General features: G+C 38.1%; 1 pseudogene; it reads left to right on the top strand.

Moving 5' to 3' along the window:
• Window positions 1–19,434, top strand: part of LOC110286377 — a 40,621-nt pseudogene extending 21,187 nt beyond the window's left edge.
• The last annotated feature ends 1,143 nt before the right edge of the window (window positions 19,435–20,577 follow it).

The following is a 20,577-nucleotide window of genomic DNA, read 5'->3' as shown; positions in this document are numbered from 1 at the left end:
AGGTGTTTAACAAAGAATCACAACTGGACAAAATTCTGAGAAAAAGTGGATACCTTGTTTAGTCATGGATAGGGCATCCATATGTCCCAAAACCCTCAAGGACTCGGGGAACATAGTGAAAGAGAAGGCATAATTTAAGAGGCAGACATGAGAAGAAGTGTTGAGAAAAACTGTCTCCTGAACAAGATATAGCTGTTATAACTATGACCACATAGCAGCTATGGTTACGAATACAAGAGCTGCTCAAGTTAAAGTTGTCACCATAGCATTAAATATTGAGATAGAGGCTCAGGAGGTCTTAACTTTCACTGAAGGACTATGGATAGATGATCTGCAAAATGAAATGTTGAAGTAAGTTTCATTCCTATATTAAAGGTAGTGGGCAAGGAAACTGAAGGATAGAGAAATTAAAATTTTGCTCAAGGACACAATAATTCCATCTTTAGGTGTATTTATTGCCAAGAAATAAAAACATCTAAAATATTCATAAGATATGTATCAAGAAATATGGTACATTAAATTAAATTATTATTTTAGTCATAAGAGAATAAAATCTTGTCATATGTGGATGAACCTGGAGGTCATTATGTTAAGTGAAATAAGCCATACTAACCAAGACAAGTGCCTTGTAGTCTCAATAACATAAGGAAAGTAAAAATATGCATGGCATATATACTATCCATATACTAGTACTATATCCAAGGATACTAGTAGTGGATCCAGGGTTTGGAACGGTTAAGCAGAGATAGCAGTGGAAAAAAGTTGACTGCTAGTTATACTTACAGGTAAATAGGATTAATAAGTTCTAATCATTTATCATTCCAAAGTAGAGCACCTAGAAATGACAATTAGGTTCTGTATATTTAAATAAGCCAAAAATGTTAAGTGTTTAATCATGAAGATGCTAAGTGTTTAGGGAGACAGATTTGCTTATACTAAGTTAAATGTTACACTATGTATAAAGGTATTGAAGCATGCACATTATCTCACTAATATGTATATTTTTGGTTTTCATTACTAAGTACATTTAAATAAATTCTTTCAAATCTCCATTTTATCAAGATATTTTTTTAGTAATTTTTGGGTGCTTCAACACAACAGACATGGTAGTTACAGTAATTACATTCACTATAATCTTTATCAAAGAATATTTAAAGCATCCAGAAACAGATTCACTTTCAAGAATCTCCCACTCATATATCTATCTGTATACCATTAAAAATAAAGAAATATTAGGTATTTTCCTCATTTACATTTCCAATGCTATCTCAAAAGTCCCACATACCCTTCCCCCAACTCCCCTACCCCCCACTCCCACTTCTTGGCCCTGGCTTTCTCCTGTACTGGGGCATATAAAGTTTGCAAGTCCAATGGGCCTCTCCTTCCAGTGATAGCCGACTAGGCCATCTTTTGATACATATGCAGCTAGAATCAAGAGCTCTGGGGTACTGGTTAGTTCATAATGTTGTTGCACATATAGGGTTGCAGATCTCTTTAGCTCCTTGGGTACTTTCTCTAGCTCCTCTATTGGGGGCCCTGTGATCCATCCAATAGCTGACTGTGAGCATCCAATTCTGTGTTTGCTAGGCCCCGGCATAGTCTCACAAGAGACAGCAATATCTGGGTCCTTTCAGCAAAATCTTGCTAGTGTATGCAATGGTGTCAGCTTTTGGAAGCTGATTATGGGATGGATCCCCGGATATGGCAGTCTCTAGATGGTTCATCCTTTTGTCACAGCTCCAAACTTTGTCTCTGTAACTCCTTCCATGGGTGCCTTGCTCCCAATTCTAAGAAGGGGCAAAGTGTCCACACTTTGGTCTTCGTTCTTCTGGAGTGTCATGTGTTTTGAAAATTGTATCTTATATCTTGGGTATCCTAAGTTTCTGGGCTAATATCCACTTATCAGTGAGTACATATTCTGTGAATTCCTTTGTGATTGGGTTACCTTGCTCAGGATGATGCCCTCCAGGTCCATCCATTTGCCTATGAATTTCATAAATTCATTCTTTTTAATAGCTAAGTAGTATTCCATTGTGTAAATGTACCACAAGACTCATTGTGACGAATATCTGCAAGTAAAAGTGTGTGGACAAAAGGATATACCTTGGGACACACTGTGACACACTATTGCTTCCCCTGTGTTTGTTTTGTTTTAATAATTTTTAAAACTTTTTTCTATTTTCTTTTTGGGGGGGGAGTTTGCATGGGCAAAGGGTGCATAGGAAGGAAAGGATGGGCAGATGAGTGGGATTGGGGTGCATAATGTGAAATTCACAAAGAATCAATAAAAGAACTTTAAATAAAAAAAAAATAAAGAAATACTTGATACATGAGGCTAGAAGACCAAAACACCAAGTATTGGGTAAAATTATTAAATACTTATTAAATAATTTGAGTATAAGAATGTATCAAATTATGAAATCTAATAAATTATTCACAGACCATGATATTATAGAATATGCCCTTTCCCCGAGCATGCCTTGGGTCTAGCACAGAACATAACATGAACCTACCATTACCATAATAAATTCAGTAGAGATTATCCTGGCCTGATGTCAGTGGTAACTAAAACAGCAAAACAGTAGAATGATGTTGATGTTTATGTTCATTAATACTCAAGAATAGAATATGGAGGTATACTAATCACAGGACACCCTCCCAAGCTTCCAGCCTTTCCTTTTTTCTACCTTCTCCAGTTGAAAATATGATCATAGATTGCAATAGAGCGTATAAACAGTAGAAAATAAGCTGAAAGTATAAATTTATGATATAGCTTCTATGAGACCATTATTCATGATGGGTTGGGTTTTGAGGTGGCACGTGTGTTTGAGAAGCACACATACTCCTTTAAGTGACTTCTCACCTATGGTCTATATATAAAATAAACTCATTAGTTCACCAAGTTAAGCTTTCAAAAATCTTATTTGGATCTATTATTGCCATTCTCTTGTGAATAGCTGTTTGTTCATATTACCTCCCAGAAAATTAATGCAACAAACTGACACCTAATAATGAGGCATAACCGAATCAAATATGACTTAAAGAGGGTTTATTACATGACCCTGGAAATGGGTATCAATGGAGAAAACTGGGGTTGAACTGCTGGAGGATGGGATGTCTATGAGAGTAGTCTTTTCTCCCTCTGTGAAATGTGGTATGCTTTCTTACTGTAGCAGCAGTTTCATGAACTTACCTTACTATGAATAATACAGCATGCAACTAAAGTCTGTTCCATATAAAGGTGCACTATCCATGGGAGGAGATGTAAAGGGGATATCATCTTTTGTGTGGTCTGATATGATAGAGCTGCTTAATTAATGGGATTGTGCTGCCTAGTGTTATATCAACTTGACACCAGCTAGAGTTAGCTGAGAGGAGAGAACTTCAGTTGAGAAATTGATTCTGTAAGATTGAGCTGTAGGCAAGAATTTGTTTTTTAAGTAGTGATTAATGTGTGAGGGTCCATCCTATTATGGGTAGTGCTACCTTTGTGCTTGTGGTCCTAGGTGCAATAAGATACCAGGCTGAGAAAGCCATGATGAGCAAGCTTGCAATCAGCATCCCTCTATGACTTCTGTATAAGCTATCAACTCCTGTTTCTAGGTTCCTGCTCTGTTTGAGTTCCTACCCTGAATTCCTTAAGTGATATACTACAATGTGGAAGTACAAGCCAAATAAAATTTTTCCTCTGTAAGTTGCTATTGGCCATGGCATTTCATCGGAGTCATAATAACCTTAGCTAGGAATGTTAATCAGAATATTATCACAGCTGATGTTTGTGTATGTATGATGAATCACTGAAAAAGACTGAAGAACTAGCCTCTCCAATAGCATATATGTGATAAGATCATCTATTAGCCACTGCAAAAATTGCTTGCACATTGCTATACATAACAAGAAATTCAACTTGCACTGGTTGAAGCTTGGTCACACCTAAGAGATGAGATAGAATGAAAATGACTCATGTGCATAAACGTAAACATTCTTTATGTCATCATATGATTCTGTGGGTAAGCTGAACAAACAAGAAGATGAAATAAAGATGCTGGCTTCCTATTTCTTATGACTATCAGAAGTAGAAAAATAGAACCAGACGTTGGTGGCGCACCCCTTTAATCCCAGCACTCGGGAGGCAGAGGCATCAGATTTCTGAGTTTGAGGCCAGTCTGTTCTACAGAGTGAGTTCCAGGACAGCCAGGGCTACACAGAGAAACCCTGTCTTCCCCTCCCAAAAAAAGTAGAAAAATAAGTGAGTGCAAATTAGGTCTGTGATAAAGTACTGATACTGGGATCCAAAAATTTGGAACCCCTGGGAATCATTAGACAGTGAGAAAAAAAGAGACATATGCACAAGTAAGAAATAGAGAATATTTGTAAGAACAAAAGTTTAATTGACAAGAGAAAATATATTGTTCAACTTTCATTATGAACTTTTTCAATGGCTCAGTAGAAAAAAAAGTATGATATATAAGGAGTACACTGCCGCAAAGCTGGTTAAATTAGGACAGACTTGTAATCAAGAATTAAGAGTCTTTTACATGTGTTTTGCAAAATTTTATTCTAAGTTTCTGGGCTAATATCCACTTAACAGTGATGCATATTATGTGTGTTCTTTTATGATTGGGTTACCTCCAAGATACAATTTGCAAAACACATGAAACTCAAGAAGAAGGAAGACTAAAGTGTGGATACTTTGTTCCTTTTTAGAACGAGGAACAAAATACCCATGGAAGGAATTACAGAGACAAAGTTTGGAGCTGAGATGGAAGGAAGGACCATACAGAGACTGCCCCACCCGGGGATCCATCCTATAAACAACCACCAAACTCAGACATTATTGCATATGCCCACAAGATTTTGCTGACAGGACCCTGATATAGCTGTCTCTTGTGAGGCTATGCCAGTGCCTGGCAAATACAGAAGTGGATGCTCACCGTCATCTATTGGATGGAACACTTGGGCACTAGAGAAAGTACCCAAGGAGCTAAAGTGGTCTGCAACCCTATGGGAGGAACAACAATATGAACTAACCAGTACCCCCAGATCTGTGTCTCTAGTTGTATATGTAGCAGAGGATGGCCTAGTTGGCCATCAATGGGAGGAGAGGCCCTTGGATTTGCGAATATTATATGCCCCAGTACAGGGGAATGCCATGGACAGGAAGCAGGAGAGAGTGGGTTGGGAAGCAGGGCAGGGGGAGGGTATAGGGGACTTTCAGAGAAGAAAATATATAATAAATAAAAAAATTAACATTAAAAAAGGAGTCCTTTACAGCCCAGCTTGTGAAAGCATAGATGAGAGGCCAGATACGATCAATCTGATAAGATTATTCTGAATGCTCTGGAAGCAGAGAAAGAGGAATGTAACTACAGATAGCTCCTTAAGGCTGAATAATCGAAGAAAATATAAAGGAATCCAATCCTTGCTAGAATGGCACAAATCCCCACGTATATCACGGACTGTAAGGAAACAGTGGAAAGACTGGCATTACTAAAAGAATGAGGCATGAAAGATGTTAGGTTTGCTAACAAGTTTCCTGGGCAAGATAGGGCTGTGCCCAGTGAAAAGTGGAGAGAGAAGTTATATCAGCGAGGATTTCAGTATTAGTATGGGGATTTGATAAACCCAACTGGGAAATGTGATATTTATGAATGAGGAGGCATTTGAAAGATATGAGTAACAGAGTAGCATGAAAATTGAGTTCCTTAAGTACCAAGGGAATCAGAAAGTGTAAAAGGCTGTGAGGAGCAGATGTGGCAGCAGTCCCAAATGGCGCCCTGGACTGCAGCCAAGTCTTATGACTTGCACCTGACTTCCTCATACACCAGAAAATCAGCTGCATCCATCATGAGAACTGCTCAGGTGCACCATGATGCAAGATTGGACCATATGACAAGTGATGATTCTGACCAATGGACTGCTGTTACGTGGACTGGGCTGATGGGGCATGGTTGAGAGGATATATAAGGGATTGCAATTGGGGGCGGGTGGTTGTTGTTTTTTTCCTGGAGATATTGATTTCTGGAGAGAGATTCATGCATGATGTTGAAAGGTTCCTGAATAAACTGCTTTGAGAAGAACGTAGTGTTGTCACTCTTTTCTGCTGGTTGGAATAGGAAGCCACAAAAGGCTAAAACAGATAACTGGGTATGTCCTGGTCAATGGAGGTCAAAGTAGGTAAAGTTAGTTTGGATCCAGAGTTCCTAGAGAAGAAATGAAGAGAAAGCTAAGTGTTGTGTCAATTAGCCTCTGGAAGGCTTTAAAGCTTGAACCACACTTTGAAAAGGCATAAATGATGAAACTGTACAAATTAAAAGGAAAAATCTTGCACTGTGGATAGACAATTATCCCCAGAAACAATGTAAATTTGTCTCCTATAAGATTGTATGCTGGGGTATAGTTTGTTCACAGAGACCTCAGGCCTCTCAGCATCCACCTGAAGCTAAGGGGCTGTCAGTGACAATGGCAATGGCTGTAGCTGAATCACCAACTTCTTTTCAGACCTGGAGCACCAGCTCAAACAGCAAGTACAACTCAGCTCTTCCTTTGGCTCTGGATTAGGCCAAGAGGCCTCATCTAGTCCCATACAATCTGCAAGCACTGGCAGATAATCAAAAGTTCCATAATAAAGATGTCTTCTGGAATGTGTTTGTGTATTGTGGTGATGTAAATAAACTGATGTCTCTCATACATGCTACTATAACCAACATTGCTCTTTGGAGGAAATAACTGATATCAGCAGTGAAATCTTTTCATACATGTATTGTATTTGACATTCCATCCTCTTAGCTGCCAGCTTTGGATACCAGTTGATACCTGTTTGGAATGGATGGTGGTGGATATTCAGAGAAATTGCATGCCTTTTATGGAAAGATTTTATTACATCATGAAGCAATGTCAAACTCTGAGTTGCCCAAAACATTTGAAAAACAAATATATGAAAACTATTAAATATTATCTGCTAAAGGATGTAAAAGAAGGTGTCATAGGGGAAAGGCACCCTCAAAAGTCATATGACCATTTAATGAAAAAACTAGGGCAAGAGTTGTATTCTTTTTTTATGTCTTATGGCCAGAGAGGACATCAAAACATCCAAAGTCTAAATACTTTGAATTGGTTTATTTGGGGAGTGACTTTTATCTTAGGATCCTGGACTAAACCTAGGACCTTACAATTGCTAGGCAAGCATATTAACACTGAGGTAATCTATTTATTCAATATTTGTGGCCTCTAATTTTTTCATAAGTAATCTGCTAGCATGTCTGATTTATTATTATTTTTAGATGACAATCATTTGTATTTATTTGTTCTATCTTGATAGGTTTATTATTTGCATTAAATGAGATATTACTGACACATACTTCTTAGTACCGTGTCAATTTCATCATCATCAATGCTTAGTATATCTTTTCTCCTCTCCTTTATATTTTTGGATTATTATCATACTATGTGAATATTTATAAGGGTCATATATAATATCTTACTAGGCAGGGAAATTGGATAATTTAAATTCTGGAAATAGTACTTGCTTGCTCTTGATTATGCTACCAACTCAGTTGGTCCTTGAGCGCCCTTTGTAAAAGATAAAAGGGTTACACAAATGAGAATCCCTTATAATACTTACTCATGAAATTCTTTGTATTTCACAGAGAGGGGGAGATGGAGAGAGAGAATGAAGGAGGAGGAAGATATTAAATTCTTACCTAAAAGAAAACCTTGGTGTTGTTATGCATCCAGTACAGTACCTTGCACATAATAAGGACTCACCAGATAGCATTTAACTAGATGTTGGATTGAGGGATCTTTATGAGGCACTAAACTAGCCAGGAATGCTAACACATGCCTGTAATCTCAGGCCAAACAAACAAACAAAAAGAAACAAACAACAAAAAACAGGATTGAGGATTGTAAAATCAATATCATCTCAGGAAAAAAAAAAAAACACCTAACAAAAACCTTATTGCTAAAGACCCTATGTATATGTCCTACATGATAGAGAAATCAGGCTGTGGCTGAACCAGAAGGCTCTCATTTCTTTGTTGCTTTTATGGTGCTGGAAGTGTTATGCAAACTTCTAGAAGAGAATTGTCATCTGCATTCACGTGTGAACACTGTGTGCTACACTATTAACAGACCATTTAAGATATGCCTTTTGGTTCAGTAGTGATGTGACTATTTTGTATGCAACTACAGACATTCTGACTGCATTTAAGGCTGCTTCATATTTAGTTCTATAAATCAAGACAAAAACCTATTCCCAGAGAAGTTATCACTCCTCTCTTCTACATCTCTAATTTCAAGTGATCTTGAAAAGCTATATAGTATGTACAAAATGGGAAATGGAAAATTAGCTGAAAAAGGGATTCCCTGATGCAGTTTCCAAGTAATCATCATCCATAATAAGGTGGGACTTTGCACCTTTGGGCATTATCCATTTTTCCGACAGTATTTACTCACATATGCTCTGTAAGTAAGCTCAGTTTATTCACTGGTTCACCAAGTTGGACTTTTTGGTAGGATCCTTATGTTTTCTGTTATTGGTGTATTACTTGGAAATGAAGACACAATTCTTTACTACTCCTCCTCAAAAGTTAATTCTACACAGATGAACAGAATGCAAAACGGTACTCCATGGGAAAGGATGAAACCAAGTTGATGTGCTCTAGAGTCATTCATGAGGGACCAACCACTTTCATGAAAGCCCAGTCATCTCTGACTTCATGTGGAATCCAGACAGGATAAAGGATCCCAGAGGTGATATCTCTAGATTAAATTTTAAGCATGTACCCATCAGCGCTGCTGACATATCTGTATAAACATCTCTGTGGCAAAGGTGGGGAGCCCACCAGTGTTACCAGTGTTCAGCAACTAATTCACTCCCGTTTCATAAGATGATAAAAAATTAAAAGCTTCTCTAAAAGCAGAGGGAATTAGAGCTGGCTGGGCACCAGGCCCTGTAGCTATGCTCATGAATCAGTGTTGCTTCTCTTCTTGGGTACAAGCCCATTCCGGAACCCATGCCACCTGTTGTTGCTGCTGTTTTCTATTTAAGCTTCTCTTATTTGTAAAGAATGTTTGCAACTCTGATTGACAAGCTTTTTCTTTTTTTCATTTTTTTTTATAAAAGCCGTTGGATGAGGATCAAATGCAGATCTTTGTTTTTAGTAAGGCACCAATATCTCATTGGGTCACAAGAAGTGCACAGTGGAAGTTAGAATAAGAAAGAATTATCATCAAGGGACACCTTGTCCCAAACATTTAAATGTTTTTTTCAGACCTTTTAAGAAAACACCTTTAAATATTTTTGAGTAGTACATTAGTTGAAAAATATAACTGGTTCCTGATTTCATTTACAAATGTACTTCTCAGTCTCATATTTATATCATCTTATACATGACATTTTTACTGCATGAAAATTGGTTTGTTTAAAAAGATAGGTCCTATAAAAATGTAAGATGTGATAATATACTGTATACATTTCAGGTACATGAAGCAGTTCCTTCTGTTTAAATTCTAATTGGTCATCTTATGAAAAATGTGCAATTAAAAATAGTATTTGCTAAGATGTAAGAGTTTGTAAAGATAATTTTTGGAGTGGAAATTGCTAAGTCGCTAGAAGATTCCAAGATAAAATTTTACCATCAAGAGAAGGGATTCACATTGAATTTAGGAGATTTCTTGGAATACCTTCTGTTTATTTTTTTTATTATTATTATTTTTTTTTTTTTTGGTTTTTCGAGACAGGGTTTCTCTGTATAGCTCTGGTTGTCCTGGAACTCACACTGTAGACCAGGCTGGCCTCGAACTCAGAAATCCGCCTGCCTCTGCCTCCCGAGTGCTGGGATTAAAGGTGTGCGCCACCACGCACGGCTCTGTTGTTTTCTTTTGTATGGGCTCTTTATGATGAGCACATGGCATCTGTAAATCATTAAGCTATATGTTCCTGAGATAGATTTTCATTTAGTATCCATGTAACATGTTATTGAGTTCTTTCCTCCATGTAGAAATGGGAAATGCTATCTATCACTAATGTAGGGAATAATAGTATGCTTACAAAATGCTTTCAGAGAATCGTTTTGATCTTCATATGATTTCCATACAATAGTGATGTGTATGTAAAAGAAAGACTAGAAGCCACGGTTACTTTCCTCATAATGCTTTGGAAATCTGCCAAAAAAATATTAATTGTGAGTATCAAAATGTCCTACCATTATACATTTTTGCTTTTTATCATGGTGTACTCCTTATTACAGATATTTGAGTATTTCTTAATCTGCAAATATATCTAACTGGACCCTGCCAAATATTATCAAGTTGCTAACTACAATCTAATCTTTCAGAGAACTTCCTTTTTTTTGGCTTTATTTTTCAGAAAATGGGACAGAAAAAGCTTATCCTTTCTTTTTTTATTAGATATTTTCTTTATTTACATTTCAAATGTTATCCCCTTTCCTAGTTTCCCCTCTGAAAATCCCCTATCCCCTCCACCCCTCCTGCTCCCCAATCCACCCACTCCCATTCCTGGCCCTGGCATTTCCCTATACTTGGGCATAGAACCTTCACAGGACCAAGGGCCTCTCCTCCAATTGATGACCGACTAGGCTATCCTTTGCTACATATGCAGCTAGAGCCATGAGTCCCACCATGTGTTTTCTTTGATTGGTAGTTTAGTTCCAAGAAGCTCTGGGAGTACTGGTTAGTTCATATTGATGTTCCTCCTATGTGTCTGCAAACACTTTCAGCTCCAAAGCTTATATTTTCTTAAATGGAGCAGATAATTATCCAATTTTATACTACTACTGACAAGTTTTCTCCTCTTTCCCTAACTCCCCTCTAGTGGTTAACTAGGAAGTTTAACAGGGTATATTCAGTCTGTCCCATGTCCAAGAAATAACATTGGTCCAAGTCCAAGAACACAGAGAAAAACAATCAGCACAGAAACAGTTTCCCCCTGCCACAGGTTCAGAAACCACTTATAGCAAGTCTTTTATACTTCTCAAACATCAACGTACTAATGCTAGTGTTTCTATGTAAATAAAATATTTTATTAATACACAAGCATTTTGTCTATATCACACTTATATTTTCTCTTCTCCTCTACTTGTCTCTTTCTCCATATAGCATACTTATACTAAGCGACTTCAGTGTTAAAATACCTCTTCTTTCATCCCCAGTAGAAGAGAATACTGAAAAATTTCTTAGGACTTGCCCATCTTAAACATATTATTCTCCTCACCTATATGTCAGAAAAAGAAAAAAAGAGAATACTGAGTTTCTGTCATAGCATGAACAGTCAAATAGGACCAATTAATGCCACTTTATAAGTATAAAATTTCTGTGTGTGGGGAAATAACAGATCAACAGTGAGAACTTAGATTATTAAAGACAGTACCTTTCATGTAACAGCTTTGTCTGAGAATTCTTATAATAATAATAAGCAGTGTATAATATAATAAGCAGTGTATCAGCAATAGTTCTTGAGTTTAGCACAAATTTAAGATGAGGCTATAACAAGAACACAAGAGAAACAAGTATTGTGACATCTCACACCACTAAATGTACTTTTTGCCAATTGTAGTGTGGGGTGTCTAAGAACCCATAGAGATGACAGCTTTCTGTTTTGATTTGATTTTGACAAAATTAATTATTATTAATAAGTTAATGTTTATAACTTCACATATTTGAATACAACCAAAAGCATCTCTTACTAGTCACTTTCAGTGGAATCATTTGGACCTCTGGTTTGTGTCTCCTCAAATACAATTATAAAAGAGAAAATCAACTGAAAACCTGAAAATACATTGTATGAAGGATGGAAACCAAATTTTATCAGAATTTTAGGGCCTCACCTAGTTCATCTGGGAAATGAGAAGCTGAGAATAATATAATTTGGCACTTTTATATTCATTCTACATCTGGCAATATGTGATCTGATAAACTTGACAATGTTACCTGAAGATTTACATCATTTTATATGCATTATACATATTAAAAATAAATGCATGCTTTCATTTCTATCCAGATCTTCATAACATTTAATAGCAAAAGTACCAGGGAAAAGTTTTGCACTTTAGTCTGACATTTATAAATGTTCATTGACTTGAAAATGATGCTCTGCTGTCATTAATACTTAAAAGGTAACTCGCTGGAACTTCTATGTAATTCTCTCTCTGTTTTTCTCAATGTTTAACTTCATGTTACAAAAATGACCACTGAACAATAGGCCTTATCATATAAGGAATAAAGAAACTGAAAAAGAGTAGTGGGGTATGACAACAATAGACTATAATTACTCTTTTGTCTCTTTACACTTCCTAAAGTTTGAGTTAGAGATCACAAAGAAGAGTTATTTGAAGTGGTAGGCAACCCATGTTTATTTTAATTTTATTTTTATTTTTTTAATTTATTAGGTATTTTTTTCATTTACATTTCCAATGCTATCACAAAAGTCCCCCATATCCTCCCCCCCCCACTCCCCTACCCACTCACTCCCACTTCTTGGTCCTGTTGTTCCCCTGTTCTGAGGCATATAAAGTTTGCAAGACCAATGGGCCTCTCTTTCCAATGATGGCCAACTAGGCCATCTTCTGATGCATATACAGCTAGAGACATGAGCTCTGGGGGGTACTGGTTACTTCATATTGTTGTTCCACCTACAGGGTTGCAGACCCCTTCAGCTCCTTGGGCACTTTCTCTAGCTCCTCCATTGGGGGCCCTGTGATCCATCAAATAGCTGACTGTGAGCATCCACTTCTATGTTTGCTAGGCCCCAGCATAGCCTCACAAGAGACAGCTATATCAGGGTCCTTTCAGCAAAATCTTGCTAGTGTATGCAATGGTGTCAACGTTTGTAGGCTGATTATAGGATGGATGCCTGGATTATGCCTGGGTATGGCAGTCTCTAGATGGTCCATCCTTTGTTTCAGCTCCAAACTTTGTCTCTGTAACTCCTTCCATGAGTGTTTTGTTCCCAGTTCTAAGAAGGGGCAAAGTGTCTCCATTTTGGTCTTCGTTCTTCTTGAGTTTCATGTGTTTTGCAAATTGTATCTTGTATCTTGGGTATTCTAAGTTTCTGGGCTAATATCCACTTATCAGTGAGTACATATCATGTTGAGTTCCTTTGTGATTGGGTTACCTCACTCAGGATGATGCCTTCTAGGTCCATCCATTTGCATATGAATTTCATAAATTCATTCTTTTTAATAGCTAATTAGTACTCCATTGTGTAAATGTACCACATTTTCTGTATCCATTCCTCTGTTGAGGGGCATCTGGGTCATTCCATTTGTTCACATCTCAAATGATATCCCACTACCTGGTTACCCCTCTGCTACATCCACTCCAGTAGTGACAAGTGCGACAGGCCCCCGAAAACCTGGGCACTGTCCCGAGGCTAAAAGTTCATGGAAACTTAGTCTCCTGGAATCATGGTATCCTGTATAAAGAATGCTCCAATGTCCTTATTTTAGTTGGTAAACAGATCTGTGTGCTTTCCCTTAATGTTGCTTTATTACAAGTGCTCAAAGGATTGATTTTTGACATATAACTAAGTTAGATTCTATAAAGTCCTTGATCTGACCTTGAGCATGGATATCTAAGTCACTGCCTTACACAGGAATTTACCATTATCTAGGAAGAAGGAAATTTGTGACCTAAGGAGGAACCAGAGTAGATACTTAGAACTATAGAGAGATGAGTTACATCCATATACAAGTATTTACATTGGCCTAGGGGGAAGGTGGACTATACAATAGACTAGAGTAGGAACTATGACAAGGGCATGAAGGCATTGCCCCTGGCTTCTAAGATTAAGTGGACCTTAGGTGAAGCTATTTTTGATCCCAGTTGTTAACATTGAATTTTATCCCAGTTGGTTCCTTCCAGTCCTTCTGTGTTTGCATTCCTCTATTTTGTGTAAGAATCCAGTAACCTCTTTTTAGCTTGCAGGTGTGTCATCCAACTTCCCTATTTTCTTCTGTATAAAAAGTTTGATGCTCAATTTGACAAATTACATTCAGATACACACTCCTTTGTGTCGAGTCTGTCTGTCAATTCCCGCTGACTCCTTGTCCACCTGCAACCATAGACCCGTTCCAACCAGATAGGAGACCGAAAAAGGGGTTAGTCTGCAACACCCCTATGCAATCCTGCCAACCCATCTGCCCTCTCACAGCACCCCTTTGCCTCCATGAGGATTCTCCCTCACCCACCCACCCCACCCATCCACTCCCGATCCACAGCTCTAGCATTCCCTATTTTGGGGCATCAAACCTCCACAGGACCAAGGGCCTCCTGCCCCATTGATGTCAGACAAGGCAAGGCCATCCTCTGCTATGAATGTATCTGGAGCCATGGATCCATCCAGGTACACTCACTAGTTGGTGGTCTAGTCACTGGGAGCACTGGGTGGTCCAGGCAGCCAGCATTGTTCTTCCTATGGGGATGCAACTCCCGCCCCCCCCAAGTCCTCCAGTCCTTCTGCCAACTGTCCCACTGGGGTCCCCAAGCTCAGTCTGATGGTTGTCTGGGAGCATCCGCATCTGTATTGGTCAGGTTCTTGGAGAACCTCCCAGAGAACAGACATACTAGTGCCTATCAGCAAGAGCCTCTTGGTAATAACAACAGTATAGGTGTTTGATGTCTGCAGATAGGATGGATCCCCAGGTGGGGCATGCTACTGATAGCCCTCCCTTTAGTCTCTGCTTCATTTTTTGGCCCTGTCTTTCTTTTGGACAGAAACACTTCTTGTTAAAAACTTTGAGATGGGTAGGTGGGTGGCCCCATCCCTTGATCAGGGGCTGGGCCTATCTACTGGAGATGTTCTTTACAGGTACTATCTCCCCTTCACTGCACATTTCAGCTAAAGTCATCCCAGTTGGATCCTGGGAGCCTCTCGCTTCCCTGGCACCTGGGACCCTCTAGTGGCTACCTCCAGTTCCTCATCTCCCAATGCTACATATTTTTTTCTATTTCCTGACCCCCTTTACATCTCTCCTATTCTCTCCAATACCTGATATTGCCCCCCATCCTCCCCCTCTCCATCCTAGGTACCCCCTCTTTCAGCCTCCCCTGCAATCATCCTGTTCTCCCCTCTATGCAGGACAAAAGACCCTGAGATTCCACTTGACACCAATCAGAATGTCTAAGATCAACAATGCAGGTGACAGCAGATGTTGGCGAGGATGTGGAGAAAGAGAACCATTCCTCCATTGCTTCTGGGACTGCAAGCTGGTAAAAGCACTCTAGAAATCAATCTGGGGGTTCCTCAGAATATTGTACATTGTTCTACCTGAGACCCTATTGTATATTGTTCTACCTGAGACCCAGCTATAACACTACTGGGCATAAAACCAAACGATGCTCCATCATATACAAGGACCCATGCTCCACTAATTTTGTAGCAGCCTTATTTATAATAGTCAGAAGCTAGAAACAGCCCAGTTGTCCCTCAACAAAGGAATGAATACAGAAAATATGGTACATTTACACAATGGAATACTACTCAGCTATTAATAACAGTGACTTCATGAAATTCTTAGGCAAATGATGGAACTATAAAATATTATCCTGAGTGAGATAAATAAGATACAAAAGGATACACATGATATGTATTCACTGCTAAGTGTATATTAGCCCAGAAGCTCACAATGCCCATGATACAACCCACAGACCATATAGAGCTTAGGAGGAAAGAAAACTAGGGTATGGATGCTTTGGTCTGGCATGCCATTTTTAAAGGAGTAAGATATCTTATTCTTTGAAACTGACAGAAATGAACTGGAGAGTGAACTCATTACTATGCTGTGAAAATATTTGTCTCTATGTATATAGTTTCATACTGTGTAAGGGGGATTTATTCTACATCAACTGTAGCCTATGTAGATTCTCTTCAGCCTTTTAATCCTGGTCTGGAATTGAATTGTCTATCATACCATACAAGTTGTTAAAAAATGTGTTTTCTTTCTTTCCACTACAGTTTCATTTTGCACCATTCTTCTTTTCTTGCCCTCAATAGTCTCATTTCCTATGGTCTATAAGTTTTCTCACCTGTAATGCTTTCTATATTGTCCTACAGCAGCATGGTGAACATTGCCAGCAGACCATTAAACACCCTATAATGATGTTTCCATAACCATTTCATCTAGTTAATTCTCATATTATATTTATTTTCAAGTTGTCAACTCTTTTACAACCTGACTACCACTGTGAGACAGATAACCCTGGTTTATATTTTCATATTTCCAAATATGTTTCTATCATAGGACTCATCACTTTCTATATTAGGTTAAGCCATATGAATATCAAATATCATGGTTTTTAATACTATCCATATATCTGTGATTCTTTAGTTCTTATCATTGACTCTGTATTCATCCTTCAATACAAGACTACTGCATTATCTAACTACCTAGTTGACATGTCCTATGGAGAAGTTAACACATAGCATGCTGCCAAACTAGTTTTTTTTTTTTTTTCTTTTCTTACAAGGAAATTTAGTGACACAGCCATTTCTTCCAAGTTGTTGGGACAAAAACCCAGAAACTATCATTGGCATATCACCTTCTCTTAACATTATTTTATGGCTTATATCATCAGTCTTTCCTCTTAGGTGGATCTCTGCAAAAGACCTTCATTCATTTCCTTGTTTTCACCCTTTTCCTACCTCAAAAAATCTGTAGCAACCACAGTAATAAGATTAAAATATAGATCTGTTTGTGTCACTAGACTATTCTTTCAGTGAATATTAAAAGTGAAAAGTCATAACTTAACAATGTCCACGAAGACATTGTTGTCATCTTCTTGTATTTAATGTTTTATTAAGTGACTCTTCTTTCACCGGCTTTTCCCAAAATACTGACCTAAAAACTAACTTGTACTTTAGGTATGCCAGACATTTTCTCGCTTCAGGCTTTGTACTTGCTATTTCTTTCCCCTTAAGGTAGCCCTCCTCTAATAGTGTCATGCTTCCAATATTAACCTCTTTTAGGTTTCTGTACTAAACATTTCACATAACAACAGAAAATGAAAATTCACCACTAAAAATCACAGGTATATTTGGAATCTGAAGATATCTGTTGCAAACAGTTACAGAAAAAATGAACATACAACTTTAATACTTTCAAGGTTGTATTTAAAACCAAATGGATACTACAGGTAGCACCATGTTAAGGGACTGTATTTTTCCCTTCTGAAAGAATAGCGGTTCCTTAAATTTTTGAGTATGTTCAAAACAAACAAACAACAACAACAAAAACAAAAACAAATCACAGAAATACCCTTTATTTCTGAAAAGAAGCATTGATACGTTGACATATATGGTGGTTAGAGTCAAGAGAATCATTTGTGTTAACTTCAGGAAGAGAAGAAGATAAATAGGTTTTTAATTTATTTTTATTTTAAGTTTATTTAGAAATGTTATATATTCACTATGGGTAACATTTTATCTAATGTGAATTCAGTCTTGATGTAAACAAATAATGTTTGTAGATACAATATATTCATAAAGTGAGACACTATTCTCCCTAAGCAAAAAAATAAGAATTTTAGGAGTTAGCATTGAGCCTATCTTTCAGGGAAAATGGGCTTGCATAATCCTAGAAAGCATCCATATATATGAATATAGATATAAATATGGATATGGATACAGATATAGATGATAATACATCTTTGTTCTAGTTTATATATTTCCTGTTTATAAATTATTGCATGTAAAATAAAATACCTCTAAATGAAATTTCACCTTTCATTGTAAATAAAGTACAAAAAAGTAGAAGTGGGATTAAAAGAACAGAATTTAGCCCCGAGGGTAAAAAATAGAAAATATTTTAAAATAATATACTTAATGAAACCCCAGTGAGAAATGAAAAGTTATCTTCTAAAAGTATAATTATGAATATAAAGAAAACATATGTGGCTATTTTCACCCCTTTTGCTTTTCACAAACATTAAACTTAGATTTACTCCATCTCTCTTTCTTTGGGACTTACCTGATCCTTGCTTTCACTCCACTTGCTATCAGAGACCCTGTAACTATAACATATGCTGTAGATACAAGTAAGATACCTGTGATCTTTCTCCCCTCCTACTATACCCCAGTTATCCATACCACATCAAACCTTCAAGCCTTGCTTAGGTTCTACATTCTGAGTTTAGACCCAGGCTGACCAGTTTCTTGAACATTAGCCTGTCAGTAATCCCCTGAATCCCCAGATTTATCCCAGGTTACACATACTATATGCATCTGCAGAGTGATCATTCCTGCTTACATTGTTCCCAACCTCCAGGTTTATCCCAAGTGATACACTCTGTGTGACAGTCCAATCTAGTGAGTCCCTCAGACCCTCATCTACTTGTACCATATATAAGCCCTACCCATACCTGGCACTGATCTCAGAACAGAAGAAGGAGCTCTCTGACATCAGTAACTGCATTGTGGCTCTGGTTTTAAGGGCATCCTGGCTGCAGATGAGTACCCTGGAAACATAACCAAGATCCTGCAGTCCATTGGCACCAAGAACACCAACAAGAACAGGTGCTTCTATGGCCAGTTGCTGTTGACTCCTGATGACCATGTGAATCCCTGCATTGGGAGAGGGGTGATCCTCTTACACTAGACACTGTACCAGAAGGCAGATAATGGACATCCCGTCCCCCAAGTTATCGAGTCCAACGTTGGTGTTGTGGGCATTAAGGTAGATAAGGGTGTGGTGCCCCTGGAAGGAACCAATGGCGAGACCACTACCCAAGGACTGGATGGGGTGTCTGAATGCTGTGCCCAGTATAAGAAGGAAGGATTTGACTGAAAAGTGGCACCGTGTGCTAAAGATTGGGGAACATACTATCTCATCCCTTGACATCATGGAAAATGTCAATGTTCTGGCCCTTATTCCAGCATCTGCCAGCAGAATGGCATTGTAACCATTGTGGAGCCTGAAATTATCCCTGATGGGGACCATTACTTAAAGCACTGCCAGTATGTAACTGGCAGTATGGTAATGGAGACTGTCTACAAGGCTCTGAGTTATCACCATGTCTATCTGGAAGGCACATTGCTAAAGCCCAACATGGTCAACCCTGACCATGCCTGCACCCAGAAATTTTCATTACACAGTGTCCCCTGCTGTGCCTGGGATCACTTTCCTGTCTGGAGGGTAGAGTGAGGAAGAGGCATCCATCAACCTCAATGGTATCAACAAGTGTCCCCTGCTGAAGCCATGGGGCCTTGACTTTCTCCTATGGCTGAGCACTGTAGGCCTTTGCACTAAAGGCCTGTGGTGGAAGAAGGAGAACCTTAAGGCAGCCCAGGAGAAGTACATCAAGTGAGTCCTGGCCAACAGCTTCACTTGTCAAGAAAATTATACTGCAAGTGGCCAGTCTGGAGCTGCAGCCAGTGAATCTCTCTTCATCTCTAACCAGCCTACTAACCAGAGCTGATCTAAGGCTGCTCCATCAACACTCTAGACACCTGCCTACCTACTTGCTATTGAAGAGGGTCCTTCAGGCTCTTTCCCATCACTCTTGCTGCCCTTGTGTGTGCAGTGTTGTCTGTGAATACTAAATCAGCCATCCCTTCCAGACTACTGCCTAAAAACAACTATTGGTGGGTGGGGGGAGAAAACACAATCATTCACCTGAAGAAAATAATGCACAAATCATAATGTGAAAAATGGGAACTCATTAAATTGAATATTATCTAATTTGCTTTAGTCCATTACGTAAGTTTTCTAAAAGAATAATGGAGTTTTGAGGTGTTAAAAGATGTTTTCAAGGCTTTGTGGCTTATCCTAATTTTGAGTACTGAGCAAATTGATATGGGCTGAGGAAAAAGGGAAATATTGAGAGTTTAAAGAAGATTGTTTTAAGATATAGTTTCAGGATGCAGCACATTTGAATTAACAAGCATGTTTCCATGTACCTATAGAGAAGAAGGAGAGTCCTGGAATACATTTCTTAATCCCATATGAGGACAAGCTCCACAAAATCCCTTTTACTTTTCACTCAGTTTGTTTTAATTCAGCAAAGTAAAAACCAAACATATTTCTTGGGAGGCCAAATATGTTATATAAAGTTTTGGGGGTGTTTGAGCATAAAGTCTGGGACTTAAGCATGCAAGATAAGAAGTCTCTTGGAAAATATTTATCAGACAGATATATTTAGAATGAAATTTGACAGACGTTCCTTGAATACTGAGGTTTCTTGTTAGTCTTATTCTTGTTTTCTCATACTAAATAACTTTTTATGGTTAGAAGTAATTATTATTTCTATCTGTTCATTATGCATTTGGATAAAGTTGTATGGTTGAGAGCAGCTGATAGAGGAAGATTTCATTTTTTTTTTTCTAATGATGTGACCTCTGGAAGGTTCACTATATTCCAGGGCAAGCTTCATTATAAGACTAGTTCAACAACACATAAATAGCCTCATAATGAAAGAAAAAGAAGAAAGAAGAAAGAAGGAAGAAGGAAGAAGGAAGAAGGAAGAAGGAAGAAAGAAGAAGAAGAAGAAGAAGAAGAAGAAGAAGAAGAAGAAGAAGAAGAAGAAGAAGAAGAAGAAGAAGAAGAAGAAGAAGAAGAAGAA

The sequence above is a fragment of the Mus caroli genome, chromosome X (assembly GCF_900094665.2).
Source record: "Mus caroli chromosome X, CAROLI_EIJ_v1.1, whole genome shotgun sequence".
Lineage (NCBI taxonomy): Eukaryota > Metazoa > Chordata > Mammalia > Rodentia > Muridae > Mus > Mus caroli.
Note: the sequence above shows the minus strand (reverse complement) of the source record. Positions and strands in the feature narration are given on the sequence as shown.